This window comes from Meriones unguiculatus, chromosome 18, assembly GCF_030254825.1.
Source record: "Meriones unguiculatus strain TT.TT164.6M chromosome 18, Bangor_MerUng_6.1, whole genome shotgun sequence".
Lineage (NCBI taxonomy): Eukaryota > Metazoa > Chordata > Mammalia > Rodentia > Muridae > Meriones > Meriones unguiculatus.
In genome coordinates this window covers 55,873,432-55,887,974 of record NC_083365.1, presented here as the reverse complement: position 1 = coordinate 55,887,974, position 14,543 = coordinate 55,873,432, and the positions used below count along the sequence as shown (strand labels likewise).

At 42.3% G+C, this 14,543-nt stretch overlaps 1 protein-coding gene and 1 non-coding gene across 6 annotated transcripts in view; one reads left to right on the top strand and one right to left on the bottom strand.

Annotated features, from left to right (window-relative positions):
• The window catches only part of Rnf152 (ring finger protein 152), an 86,958-nt gene that overhangs the window by 9,235 nt on the left and 63,180 nt on the right, over positions 1 to 14,543 (bottom strand). The gene's annotated exons all lie outside the window — the stretch shown is intronic.
• LOC132649119 (U6 spliceosomal RNA) lies at positions 13,174 to 13,275 on the top strand. The gene has a single exon (XR_009587553.1). It is a non-coding gene; the product is annotated as a U6 spliceosomal RNA (small nuclear RNA).

The following is a 14,543-nucleotide window of genomic DNA, read 5'->3' as shown; positions in this document are numbered from 1 at the left end:
ATGATTCTGGAAAGAACTGTTTGCCATGAGCCTCTTATATGTCCAATTTAATTTCCTTTGTGAAATTAAAAACAACCACCCACTTTGATATACATATTGTTGAAATTAAAGATTTAGAATGCATGAAAAACAACCCAGTTTGAAGACCAAAAGTATGTGCCAAAGAGATGGCTCAAAGGGTAAAGGCACTTGCCATGAAATCCTGGCAACTTCAGTTCAGATGAAAAGTAGCTGGAACTGGCAGCCCACATCTGTCCTACCAGCACTGCAAACTACAGTGAAATGGGGAGCAGACACAGAACTGCCCAGAAGCGAGGCCAGCTAGCGTGGAGTTCACAGCACCGCAGCAGAAACAAGAGCGACCTTGCCTCAAACAAGGTAGGGGGAGACTCATGAGAGATGTGCACCATGGGCATACCATACAAAAATTAGTCACTGATAAAATTAGATGATTTAGAGAGAAACACACTTTCACGTGTTAAACACACCTATTTTAATATTTTATTAGAACCCAAATTAATAATATAACATTCAGAAAGTCCGTATCAGAATCAGCCACATCTCTAACCACTAATCTGAGTGGTCAGTCATGTAAAAGCACTGTGGTAAAGATACATATATGTGTGAGCACACATGTTCATGTGTGTTCACATGCATGTGGAAGTCACAGGAAACCTCCAGTGTCGTTATTAGTCACCTTCCACATTTTGTTTTGAGACACCCTCTCCTATAAGCCTGGAATTTCACCAACAGTCTAGACAAGCTGGCGAAAGAGCCCTCCTGCCACTGCCAGCAAGCCCTGCTTCCACAGAGCTGCCAAGGGTCCTCCTACCTTCACCTTCCTTGTGGCATCACTGGGGTTACAAGTGTATGCCACTCTACCCCGCTTTTTATACCCGTCTTGTAGCTAAGATTTAGTATCTGCCTACAGATAGTCCCAAATTAGAGCTGGGAGCGCTAACCACTTAAGCATTGTTACACTGTGTCAGAAGAGCTGGAGGAGTTAACAATGCCTAGCAAAAAAAAAAAAAAAAAATCTGAGCTATAGAGAAGGCTGTGGCATGCAGAGTAAGAGGCTAGGTAGGCTGTTTTCAGGTTAAGAAAACAACGTGAGCAAGGAAAACAACAGCAGCCATTTTCTTCCACCTCCCACGTTAGTTGCGGAGTTTTATCCGGTACTAGAGTGACTTGCAGGTGTCTTCTCAAAGCATTTTATAGCTTTAGCTCTTTTCCTATGCTTGGTCTTTGACACAGACACCATCAAAAGGAAGAAACAGCCGCTCAGCATTAGAATGTTTCCCTAGCATGTACTGGGCCCTGAATTCAATGCCTCGGATCATCAATAGATAAATTAAGGGTTGGGGAAATAACACAGCGACAGAATGAATTCCAAGTTATCCTCAGTAAATGAAGGGTAAAATAAATGTTATTTCTCAAAAAGCCTACTCTCTGAGGACTCTCCCACAGGCTAGGACAGTGGATCCCACAGGCTAGAAAAAGAAGGCAGCACAGGCTATAGACTGAAGACTGTGGCCAGCATTAAGTGGCGGGCACTCGGCTTTATTTGCAGGCAATGGAAAAACACCAAAAAGTTTAAAAGTAAGATGGATTCATCTGGGCCAGGCTGGAAAGACCCGTGAGCAGACTATCAAGTTAGACAGAGAGGCGCCATGCCTTGGGTAAACAAGATGAGAAGAAAAGTGCTAAGATATTTTTATGAATGTTGACACAAAAACACAGGTCTCATCTTAAAGAGAGTAAGAGGTAGGTTATTCTGGAGCCGTTTTGAACGACCACAGCCTGGGAACACAGATTTAGGTTATCCCAAATTCTATGTGTCAATGTGGAAATAGTTTTCCACAGTTTTACAGAACAAAGAAAGTGATAAATGGAGGCAAGTTTAAAATACATTGGTGGGTATAGCAGAGAGGCGAGTACAACACACTACCAGTTTGCCCCAACCCCAAAGCTAAGAAATGTCATCAAACAGCATCTTAGGTCCACAGAAAAGCCTCCCCCATCTTGCTGTAACTGCTTCTCTGTCATTAGATAGTCACAGGATAGTCACATTCCTTTTCGACCTTTGTTGAAAATGGCTGTCTTGTGGCTAAAGCTACCCTAAGGTAAGGTTATTAGCCTCTGACAACCTGCAACATTCCAAATGTCACTATAGTTCCAACCAGGTTTTGAAAACACAGCTTCTTTTTTCCCCCACAACACAATGCTTTTATTAACTATTTTGGAATTCCATACAATGCACCCCGATCACACTTGCTTTTCATTCCTTCCAGGTCCACCCTTCGACCATTTGCCCCACCCACAAGAAAAAAAAAAAGTAAGTTCAATTTGTGTTGCTCATATAATCATTGGAGCCTGGTCAAAGTTCCAGTGGCCAGCCCTTTAAAAAGAGCCAAGTTCCCCCTCTCATAGAGTAGAATCAGGCAATGCACTGCAATGAAGAGGTGGGTCACAGTCATGAAGAGGTAAAACCAAAGCCTTGAAAGGAACACCATGTCACTGAGAGAAATAGAGATGACCTGCGACCAGTTTGTTTAGGATATATTCCACTGCGAGTTCCAGGAGGGACACAATAGGCTGGATGATAGTCACAGGAATGTGAGCAACAGGCTCAGGAAAGTTGTGTAGAAATTAGAAAGATTTGGTGCATTGCTCCTGTGGGCCATCAGAAATGGGATAGGAAGTCCTGTAGATGTGGCCACTCCCTAGTGGGTAGTCTTCTCTCCCTCTGCCCTATGCAAGGTGAGTAGCCATACCCAAACTACCACGATGCTAACGGCTGAAGAATCTTTCTGTAGATTTATAAAACTCATAACATGGTGAGCTTTAAATTGCATCAGCCCAGGACACTGCCATTATTCTCTAACCTACTCATCAACGGATACAACGCGTGTCAATTGCTGTGTGGATGACTCTGCAGAAAAGTGGTGCTCGCTTATAGAACTACGGGAACAAGCCCCAGGAGGCTGGGTTCATAGAACACAAACAAAATAGGGACACACGTGCCCTTAACAAGAAAAACTTAAGGGTCTTCTTATCTTCTTGCCCCTTGTCTAGTTCCTTCTCCCCTTCCTGAAAAAGCAAAAAACAAAGAGCACCCTTTTGGCACCTGAGCATGATGAAGCTTTGAAGACAACAGCCTTCCCATCTTCTCAGGATGCCTGCCACTGAAGAAAACTCACAACCTTCCTTCCCAAATATTTGTCTGCTGAGCACTTGCTTTTGATTGTGAGCATCTAGATGTGGATCTAGTGACACTTCTTCTAATTTTGTAACCAGGATAATTTACTTAAAAACAAAAACAAAATCTCCCCAAATTGTGTGTTGATAAATCCCACCCTTAGGTACTCTTAGTGCGAAACTCACTGACAAAGATCAAGCCATAGCATGACCCATGGATGGTGAATGTCAAGCCGTAGAGTGACATAGATAGTGATGTGCACACGGGGAAGGAGAGGCTATTTTGAGCTATGATAGTGGGGGGGGGGACGTGTAGGACAGGGGGATCATAGGAAACTATTAAAACGATAAATTCCTGAAATTTTATGAAAGACCTTTCCTTAACAACTATGCCCAAGAAAACACCCTCCACCCACACTGTAAATACAGTTGAAGACAAATCCAAATCACAGATGTCAATCTACTGATTAATCTTCCCTTCATATTATTTACTTCATCTTCTAAGTAATGGCCTGGGGAACGGATTACTGAGTGCAAAACAAGGAGGAATCAGTCTCTCTCTCTCTTTTCTTTTAGATAAAATCCTATCTCTGTTTGTTGTTGTTGTTGTTGTTGTTTTTATCAGCTCTGACTATGACATGAGGGCAAGTCACTTAACTTCTCTGAGCCTATATGACCTCATCAGCCACACAGTCATGGTGGAGTCATGGCTGAAGGTCAAGTGAGTTCACCTCTCCACTGGAGCACTGCAGTATGTGAAGTGCCCAGAGGCACTTCCTGGTTACCAGAAAGCTGCCATTTTGAACAGTGTGCTAGAACAAATGCAAGCATTCTTCCTGGCTCTGCTCCAAGGCCTGTAGCACCATCATTCTTCAATAAAGCCAACATGCAATCTAATTCATAAATTTATGCTCAGAGAAATGTTCACTTAATTTTAACGTTAAGTTCCCTTAAAATTAGATTACGCTACTCAATTTCCAACTCCATCCAAATAAGTTGTTCAGATGCAGAGCAGAAACACGGTTCTTATTTTTGGTGCTACACCTCTTAAAGCCTTTTTGACAGTGGCACCTCTAATTTATATGCTGCTTTGTTCCATACTCAGCCAGCCTGGATGGCATTACAGTTTGTTTTCTAGAGCATAATTAGTAATGATGGTGATTAGTTAGGGAGAAAGAAGAAAATTTGTCAGGCTGTAGCCTGAAGCTAATGATGAATCAGTCTTTTCTCTTTTCATCATAAAATCAAGAGAAGCAAGTCACCGATCTAAGAGAAGGAACAAGGGCTCTATCCATTCAGGCTTGAGAAGAAGTTCAAAGCTCTTGTCGAGAATGTTATACAAACATGCACACCAGCAATTGTCTTGGGAATCTGTGTTGGGCATTGCTTTCCTTGAGAGCAAGATGGGATACTCAAATAAAATACTCATTAAATTTTAAAAGGAGTGAGTACTTTGGTAAAATGCACAAGAACAAGTACAGGCTGAAATATACTGGACAAATTTGTTAAATGTCACTGCAATTTATTTTTTCAAAGAACCTAAAGTAAACATCAAAGAGAAAAACAGACCACACAATAAGGAGCAGTGGCCAAGGAAAGACATTGTCCAAAAACTGCAGCTTACAGGATAAAACTTATTTTCAAGCACGTCTTCATAAAAGAGTACCTGGTTATATGTACGACGTCTTTTATATTCTTTGCATATTAACTAAGGTCTGTGTGGGGTATTACTATAGCTTTAGAGATGTTTGGTATCAGGTATCTGGAACTATTTTACGTTATTAACAGTTTTATAAAATAAGATTTCTTTTTGGTACGACGTGATTTGCACATGTTTATAAACTATAGGGGTGGGGATACACCTGCATAAATTTAGTGCAAGGTGAAATAGCAAAGGTTTGTGACACTGAATTTTTACAGTTCAAATAGCTTTGTACAAGTCCAAGCACATGAACCTATGCATAAGGAGATGGTTTTGAACTAAGCAATCCAAGTTGGATTACTCCATTCACAGTTACTCCATCACAGTTAGGAATCATGAAGCTGCTGTGGGACCATGGCACGGTAATCATTACATCCACCTAATCTATGTGCCACTTTGATGTTCTACACAAAGACCTAAAATTAATGGCTGCATTTAAGAAAATCTCAAAAATTCAACTCCATATTACATTGTTTTTCTTTTTTCTATTGAAAAAGCTTATATCTGAGGTAGGGCAGCTGTGTGATGTTTGAGGGAGATATTTGAAATGAGATTGGGTGAAATAATTTTCATTCTGTTTTATCTGGTGCTTCAACTGGTCAGACTACTTGTTGTAATGTGTCATAGCAAATGTCCTACTTAATGTGTCAAAGCAAAGGTCCCAATTAGTGGCCACAAAGGAAGTGGCCTGGTAGTAGGCAAGTCCTTGACTTCTAGTTTTCTTGCAGCAGGGAGCAATCCTTCTAGGACATGGGGCCCCTCATATGTCAATAGTTTACTTGGCACAACAACAGCCAGTGCTTTAATGGAGTGAGGCAGAGGGAACTAGATATTGACAAAGTTCAATTGAGGGTTCCACTGGCATAAGTGCCAATCATTGTACAGATACCCCTCAGAGCACTCTGAGTTTCCGCACTTGATGAAGCCAAGAGTCTAGAGAGAAAAACTATCCTTTAAAAGTCTTAGATGACGGGGGAAAGTCAGGAAGGAGATGCTGACAGTGCTGGTGGTTGACGGGGAGGGTGGGGCGGAATTCCAGTGGTTAAACAGGAGCAAAGTAACCCAACAGCTCTGATGCACACTGCACTCGGTGACCTTCTGCCAGAAGCTTACTCACCTCACAGTCACCGTCCTGGCCACAGCCTAATTGCCCTACATACCTATATGTGCCATGGAGCCAAGGGCATGCTTTGCCCAGGGGCCCTGATGTAATGCATGACCATCCTCTCCCTGAGAAACATGCCAGAGACGGTGTTGATTCAACCTGAGATGTATTATGTATAAGTTAAGAAAAGAAAAATGAACTGGACCTAACCACACTCAACCACTAAAGCCATATTTAAAATTATACAAGTCATGATGGCCACTGGTTTTGTTTGACAATCTAACCGACAATCAATACCACTTGAAACAGGAGATAAGGATTTTAGATATAATTCTACTCTTAAATAGACAAACTACCTTCAGCAAATTGCATCTGGACTAGATGGTGTCCTAAAGAACCTTTTAGTAAAAGTACCATATGGCATGCTGGTGGATTTCCAACAGCATGGCAGCCTACCACAGTGCTTTGTTCAGTTGATGTGTTTTATGCCCAACCACAACTCAAGAAGATTATGTTGGTGACCTTGAAAAACAATGCCTATTTATGTGAGATGGGAGGAGCATGTAAGCTACTTCTGGCTGCCCACACTAGAAGCTGTTATGCTTTCACTGGGGATGCTCCAGGAACTCGCGTTTACGATGTTGTTTCCTAGTGGGTGGCACCAGTTTGCTGTGCCGTGGAGGCTTTAGGAGGTAGGGCTTGGCTCTCAGAAGGTCACCGTAGCAGGCTTCTGTGTGCTTTGAGAAACCTGTGCAGAATACATGCCACTATGAACTCCACCATGCCTTCCCTGCAGGCATGGATTAAGATCTTGTGAAACTGGAGCCAAAACAAACTTTTCCTCCCTTAAGTCACTTCTGTCAGGCACTGTGGTCACAGCCAAGGGAAAGTCACTAATGTCTGCATTAGTTACTCTTTTGTGCCCATTCAAAGAATGCATCCCTCCAGGGCTAATGCTCTTGCACAAACAACACAACTGTTTCCAGAAACAATGATAACCTTTCAATATTTGATCAGTGCCCTTTCTAGACCAAGTAAGATATCCCTGGCATCCCAACTAGGGACCCAGGCAATCCAAACCTTCCTTGGAAATGAAAAGCTTCATGGCCATGGGACTCCTGGCAGAGGGCAAGGTTCCATATGCGATTCACCCATCACCCTGCTTTATTTTTATTCCCTTATCACTCCCTGCTGTCTTCATTGCTGTAACAGCCAAGGGAAAGTTGCTGGTGGTAATAAAGTAGAGAAAAGCTGTAAGAGATGCCGCAGAGGGAAAGAATGAGAGAAGGTGCGAGTTTCAGAGCAAGGAAAGACAACCAACTTGATCAACTAGCCTGGCTGCCAGAGTGTGAGCAGGATCAGAGGAAGTGGTGAGTCTGGCAAATCGGTGAAGTCAGAGAGAAGAAGCTAAGCCTTACCAAGGGTTTGCAAGCCCATCAGGCAAGGCAGTTCACGTGGGCACACTGATGTCCACTGAGAACCACATGCCTGGGATCTTTCAGGGCACTGGGGACACCAGTGCAAACAAGTGTCACTGGCCCTTTGGAGCCTGGGTGTGCATCCTGGAGGGAAGAGCCCATGCTAAGAGAAGGACGGGACAGGAGGAGCAGGCAGGAGAGTTTTCTCCGCTGCCATGTCCATGCAACTGACCGTTCAGGGGCCAGCCAGGACTACTGATTCATGTTCTCTGCCCATCAGACTACTGATTCATGTTCTCTGCCCATCAGAGATACAAAAAAGGACCTTAAGTATCTACTGTTGGAGGGGAGGATACTGGAGTTTTCTTTGGTTAAGTATTATCCTGGGGAGTGAGGCGGGCCCTGAGCCCACAAACCATGTAGATGTTAGACTTCAAGGCAAAAGCCGACACTGAAGATGCCCAAGGCCAAGTCTGGGTCATTGCTAGAGACTAAGGGTGTAATGATTTGACAGAAAGAACCTCACATGGTTGGAGGGGCTCAGCTCCGAAGGCAAGCAGCTAAGTTCCCAGAAACCAAAGGCCGCTCTAATTGTGATAGTCCCTGCTTTTCATGTGTAGGCCACCCGGAACTTTTAATGACCCCCAAACTCATATGCAAATATACTTTTTTGCGGTGCTGGGATACAAATCCAGGGTCTTTTGTATGCTAGACTACTACTGTGTATCTTCACCTATACTTTCGTAAAGTGAACACTGATTTTTGCTGTACTGACGTTGAGGTGGGGTCTCACTCTGTATTTCAGGGCAGATTTGAGCTCTTCATTGCCCCACTCTCGAGTTCTGAGATTACAGGAAATGCACCAGGAAGCCCTGCCACTTCTAATTGTTTTTGCCCAACCTCAAAAAAGGAAAAAAGAAAAACAAAGATTTGAAAGTATAACTAAGGCTTTTAGTGCTGCTTCATTATTACAGGGAAATAATCGCTTTGCTGTAGCGTCCTTGCTAATAAGTTCTGATTCTCAGTAGGTTCTAGGTATCTGGAATGTATTGTCAGTTTAACAGTATGTATTTGACAATTCTAAGCTGTAAAGGTGCTCATGAATAGTCATGATTGGAGAGCCTATGTTCTGCAGTGACTAGCACAGTACCCCAAGTTGAGTACAAAGATCCTTCATACTGAGTATGACTGGAGGTTAACAGATCAAAATGAAGCCTTCTTAGAGCAACCCTCATCTGACTAACAGTAAACATTTCTGGGAAGTCCTGCCATGCACCCTCACTTTAGGGCAGGTCCAATCCCAGGATAGAGGAAAAGAGTAAATAGTTAGAAATCCCTTCTGTTTAGTCCCAAGACCAAGAGCACCACTGTCACACTTTGATGTCTCATTCATGCTTCTAGAAACCCATTTGTTTTTCCTAAGATTCCTCAACTGATTTTCCCATTGTTCCCCATTGCCCTTTCCCCTACTAAACTAGGCATATAATCCCTCATCCTCGCCAACCCTCCCAGTTACTCATTCACCACTTAGCACATGTTGTACATGTCTGAACAAATATTTTCTCCTGTAATCTGCTTTCTGCCAGTTTAATTTGCAGGCCCCTGAGACAGGATAGGAAAAGGCTTCCCCTCACCAACAGCCCAAATAAAACTGCACCTACAAAAACAGGCACTGAGGTACTGAGCTCTGAATATCAGAGTTCCCTGGCTGTCTAGCCCCGCGTTTTTTACATTCAGCCTATAGCTCTGGAGACCCCAACCAGCTTAATAGGTAATCTCTGTGGCAAGTTATAAAATGCAAATTATTTTCATAGGAGTTTTACATTCCAGTTTGGAAATATGAAGGCCCAGGTATACATCACTGCTTGGCAGGTTTAAAGTGATTGACAGAGCAGGAAATCCAGAGTAGAACAGAGAACATTCACAATGGCAGTCACTGGCTTGAGCCACTGGATTGCTAAGGGATGTACACCAAGAGGCAGAGGAGAGGGAGGTGAGGAGGGAAGGAAGTGGCTCACGTGATCACCACTGCCAAGATGGCTGGCAACAGACCACCTGCAGGCTAAGGATTCTGCAATGCCTCATTGCCACTCTGTTCAAGGCCTAAGGTCAGAAGGTGAGGAAACTCATGGTGAAATTCTTGGTTCTAGTCCAAAGGCCTGAGAAATTCCAGCTGCTGGAGTGAGCCCCAGGTCTAGAGGCCAGAGAATATGCATGGGCTTTCAATGGCCAGGACAGTGGATAAGGGTGCTTAGGTTCCAGGGAAGTGGGGAAGTGAATAGAACCAGCTCACCTTCTCTATCTCTTCCTCCTGGGCCCTGGCTGACCGGGTGATTTCTCTCCATGCTGTGTGAGAGTCTTGCCTACCTAATTCATCCCAAGGTTCTCCTCTACCCTCTGACACCAGGCATACTACTTCTGGTGTAGGGGTGAGGAGACAGAGTCTTATTAGGCAGCCTAAGCTGGACTTGAACTCACAATCGTCAGCCTGCTTCAGCCTCCTGAAGGCTGGTACATTTGGCATAATCTATGAGCTACCACATCTGGTTACCTAGCATTCTGCTTTACCAAATGTCTAGGTGTCTCTTGATCCAGATAAGTTGACAACTACAGTTACCCATCATACCCAACATTCCAATGCTAAGAAACACTTTAGTGAAAACAGATCCAGACTATTAAACAATGTGGGCAGGAATATGGAACTCATGATAACTGCACGTGAAAGGAAGTTCTTCACTTAGTGGAACTTCACAAAGGCAAATTGCTCTTGATATGGACACAAATCCTGCATGAGTTTGCCTAGTCGTAGCAGCCACAGGCAGCTGAGTGGATATGGATGCAGCCTTGTTAGTCTCAGCTCTACCCAGCAAAGTGCCATGGAGGAGCACCATACCATCTCAGCTACCACCATCTCTCTCACATGTTCCTGCTCGCCTTTCTGGACCCCTCTCCTATTGGTCTTGTCTTTCCTGAAAACCCTCACTGACACAGGAAGATATTGTGCAATTGGTCAAACACATCAAATGTTCCTGGATGTAGGATTTACAACAAAAAGAGGCTCACTGGAGTCAGGTAGCCTAAGACTAGAAGAGGAAGCAAGGAGGGAGAGCTCTGAGTTACAAAAAAGCAAGTCCCATTCTTTTGTGAAGACCCTTTTACTTCTAGACATTTACACACACACACACACACACACACACCACACCACACACACATACTTAAACTCCTTTAAACTAATTCAAGGCGCATTCAACATCTAAGCTGAAAAGAATGGAAAGTTATGAACCTGGTGGTGTTGAGACATCTCTTTAAATAAGCTGATTTGGAAGCCGTTCAGAATGCTCTTTTCTCTGAGCAGAGAGCTGCTGCAGTCTCCCTACCTACCCTCAGCACTCATGATTCATAGCTCAAGTTAAGACTCAAACTGGAGTTGCAAAGAGTCCCTAAAGGCATTGGCACTAAAATGAAGCACCTCAAGGAGGCAGCTGTCGGTTTGCTCATTACTTGGCTTTCTCTTACTTCCAGCTGCAGTAACTCAATGAGGGTTGATTTTTCCATTTAGGCAAAGTAAGAAAGGAAGAAAAAAAAAAAGTCCAAACCCTGAAGGTAGATATTGAATAGTTCTGCAAAGCAATGCTAGCCATCATTCATTTGTCTTTCTCAACCTAACAATAAATCCAAAAGACCTCTTTTGTTTTCTTGAATGTGGTTTAAAATCCAAGCTTGAAACAAAATTAATTAACACTAAGACACACATATCTTAAGTGTGTGGATGATGGCTTTGACAAATGCCTCACTCCTGCAAGCACCATGCCCTCTGAGATTTTTCCACCATCCTACAAGTTTCCCTTTGCCTGATTAGGTTCACTCGTCCACCTGACCTCACCCCTACCTCTTGCAGCTTCTTCCCTGCTTTCTGCCTTTGCATTTGTGTATTTGAAACCTAACTCAAAAACACAAGCCTAAGCGAAGATAGCAATATCCTGAGTGTATTTATTTGCTTCTTTATAACATATCCCCCTATGTAGTTATAAGCCCAAACTGGCTTATAACTCAAGATCCCCCCACCTGTATAGGCACCCTGAGTATATGCTTATCTTGTTTTTGAAACTACATTTATTTATTGTGCAAATGTGTCTGTATATAGGTAAGTGTGTGCCACCGCAGAGATACATAGGTCAGAGAAAACTTTTGGGAACTGGTTTTCTTCTGTGATGTGGGGCCCAAGGTTCAAACCCAGGTCATCAGGCTTGGCAGCAAGTACCTTTACACACTTGAGGCATCTTGACAGTCCCTGTGTATACTTGTAGATGGCCTACCACCATGATTTTGAATACAAAGTCTTTGTTCAACTTCATATTCATATTTCGTATGGAAAACCAGAGAGTAGTATCCATTCAGACATCCTTAAATATAAGATACTCTTGTAGAGAAACAAAGATTTTCAAGAAAAATAATCATTTCATGAGAACAATGAGGAGTCAGTGTGTACCCAATGCCCACAGCGAGGCCGTCGATGAGAGAACTTGAAGGAAGGGTAGGGGCTCTGCAGGTGCAAAGACAGACATCGCCCTGGGTCTTCAGGCTGTCTCCTAACTGGTGATAATTAGGCAACTAGTGGGAAATGATCTCTATAGTATTGCTCCCCTAATGCGGAATTAAGAGTTCATCGAGGGGATTATTAGAGAGTCAAGAATTTTCATACTGAGCCCTTTTAGAAAAAACAAACAGCAATAAAGGAAGAGACTGAATCATGGACATTTTAAGTCTATAGAGATTAAGCCTCGAGCATGCCGCTTCCTCCCATCTCTCAGAAGCTGAAGGGAAATACCTGCAAGGCTCTCCTGGGTGTCACCCTCACATTCCAAAGGCAACTGACTCCAGTCAGAGGCAGCTGTGGTTGCAGCAGGAAGGAAGGGAAGCATTAGAATCCATTATCTGCCCCTTTGCTGTGTTAGTGTTTGAGCATTTTAAACAGACTCATCTTTACACACGAATGAAGCTTGCCCATCTGGGAGATGAGGCGGAGTTTGCATTTGCTTGTCAAATAACACCAGCCTGAACATGCATGCCTGACATTCATTCATTCTCAGATCTTAGCAGTAATAATTGTCAACATTCTGGGAGGCGAAAAAATTAAATGTCAGCCTACAATCACTGTGTGTGTGTGTGTGTGTGTGTGTGTGTGTGTGTGTGTGTGTATGGGTATCTGTGTGTATACACATGCATGTCTGTGTATTTGTGTGTATGTGTATGGCATATTTGTGTGTGTGCGGTAAGTGTACGTGTGTGTAGCTCTTCGTATATATATCTGTGTATGTGTACTTGTGTGTATGTACATATATATATCTGTGTCTGTATGGTGTGTGTGTTAGTGTGTATATATGATGTATGTTAGTATGCGTATGTGTGAATATCTGTATGTATATGCATATATGCATATTTGCGTCTGTGTATGTGGTATGTGTATCTGTGTGTATATAAGTATACATATTTATGTATGTAGGTATGGGTGTGTATGTGGTATGTTAGTATGTATATATACATATGTGTGTAGTTTGTGCATGAGTGTGTGTGTTCTCCCTTTCTCCATATAGGTCCCAGGCTTGGTGACAAGTACTTTTGCTCACTGAGTCATCTCACTCACTAAGTCTCTGTGTGTTACATATGTGTCTTGTGATCTATACCTATCTTTACTTATACATAAAGGTCACATAAAGTCCAATTAATTTTCTTGAAATTAAGACACAATTCTGCTTGCATTGGTAGCACATATACTAAAATTGGAATGATACAGAGGAGATTAGCCATTGTGCAAGAATGACACACAAATTCGTGAAGCACTCCTTATTTTTTACACAATCTCAGGCAATCATGGAGACAGAAAACTTAGGGAAGACATAGGAACTAGAGGCACAAGAATCACCAACAGAATACAAGAGATGGGAGAAAGAATCTCAGGGATAAAACATACAATTGTAGAAATTGACACATCAAAGAAAATGCAAAATCTAAAAAGCTCCTGACACAGAACACCCAAAAAATCTAAAACATTATGAAAAGACCAAACCTAAGAATAATAGGAATAGAAGAAGGAGAAGACTCCAAGTTCCAAGACCAAGAAAATATTTTCAACAAAATCATAAAAGAAATCTTCCCCAACCTAAAGAAAGAGATGTCTGTAAACATATGTGGTGTTACTGAACATCACATATATAGGACCAGAAAAGATTATATCATCTCACCATATAATAATAAAAACACTAAATGTACAGAACAAAGAGAGAATATTAAAAGCTGCAAGGAACGCCAAGTCACAAATAAAGGCAAACCTATCAGAATTACACCGGACTTCTCTTCAGAAACTCTGAAAGTCAGAAGGTCCTGGGGAAATATCTTACAGAAACTAAGAGACCACAAATGTTAGCTCCAACTACTATACCCAGAAAAACTTTTAATCACCATAGAGGGAGAAAACAAGAGATTCCATGACAAAAACAAATTTAAACAGTACATATCCACAATTCCAGCCATACAGAACAAACTAGAAGGAAAACTCCAACCCAAGGAGGCCAACTACACCCAGGAAATCACAGGTAATAAATAACCGCACATCAGCAAAACACTCTACTACCACCAACATCAAATTAACAGGGATTAACAATCATTGGACATTAATATCTCTCAACATCAATGGCTTCAATTCCCCAATGAAAAGACACAGGTTAACACAACGGGTGTGGAAACAGGACCCATCATTCTACTGCATATAAGGAACACATCTCAGCAAAAAAAGATAGATATTACCTCAGAGTGAAAGGCAGAAAAAAGGTTTGCCAAGCAAACAAACCCAAGAAGCAAGCTGGAGTAGCCATTCTGGTATCTAATAAAATAGACTTTCAATCCAAATTAATCAAATGAGATGGGGAAGGACACTTCACACTCATCAAAAGAAAAATTCACCAAGATGAACTATGCCCCAAATGCAAGGGTACCAACATCCATAAAAGAAACATTACTAAAGCTTAAATCACACATCAAACGCCACAAATTAACCATGAGAGTCTTCAACACTCAACTCATTCTAATGAACAGATCAAGACAGAAACTAAATGGGGAAGTA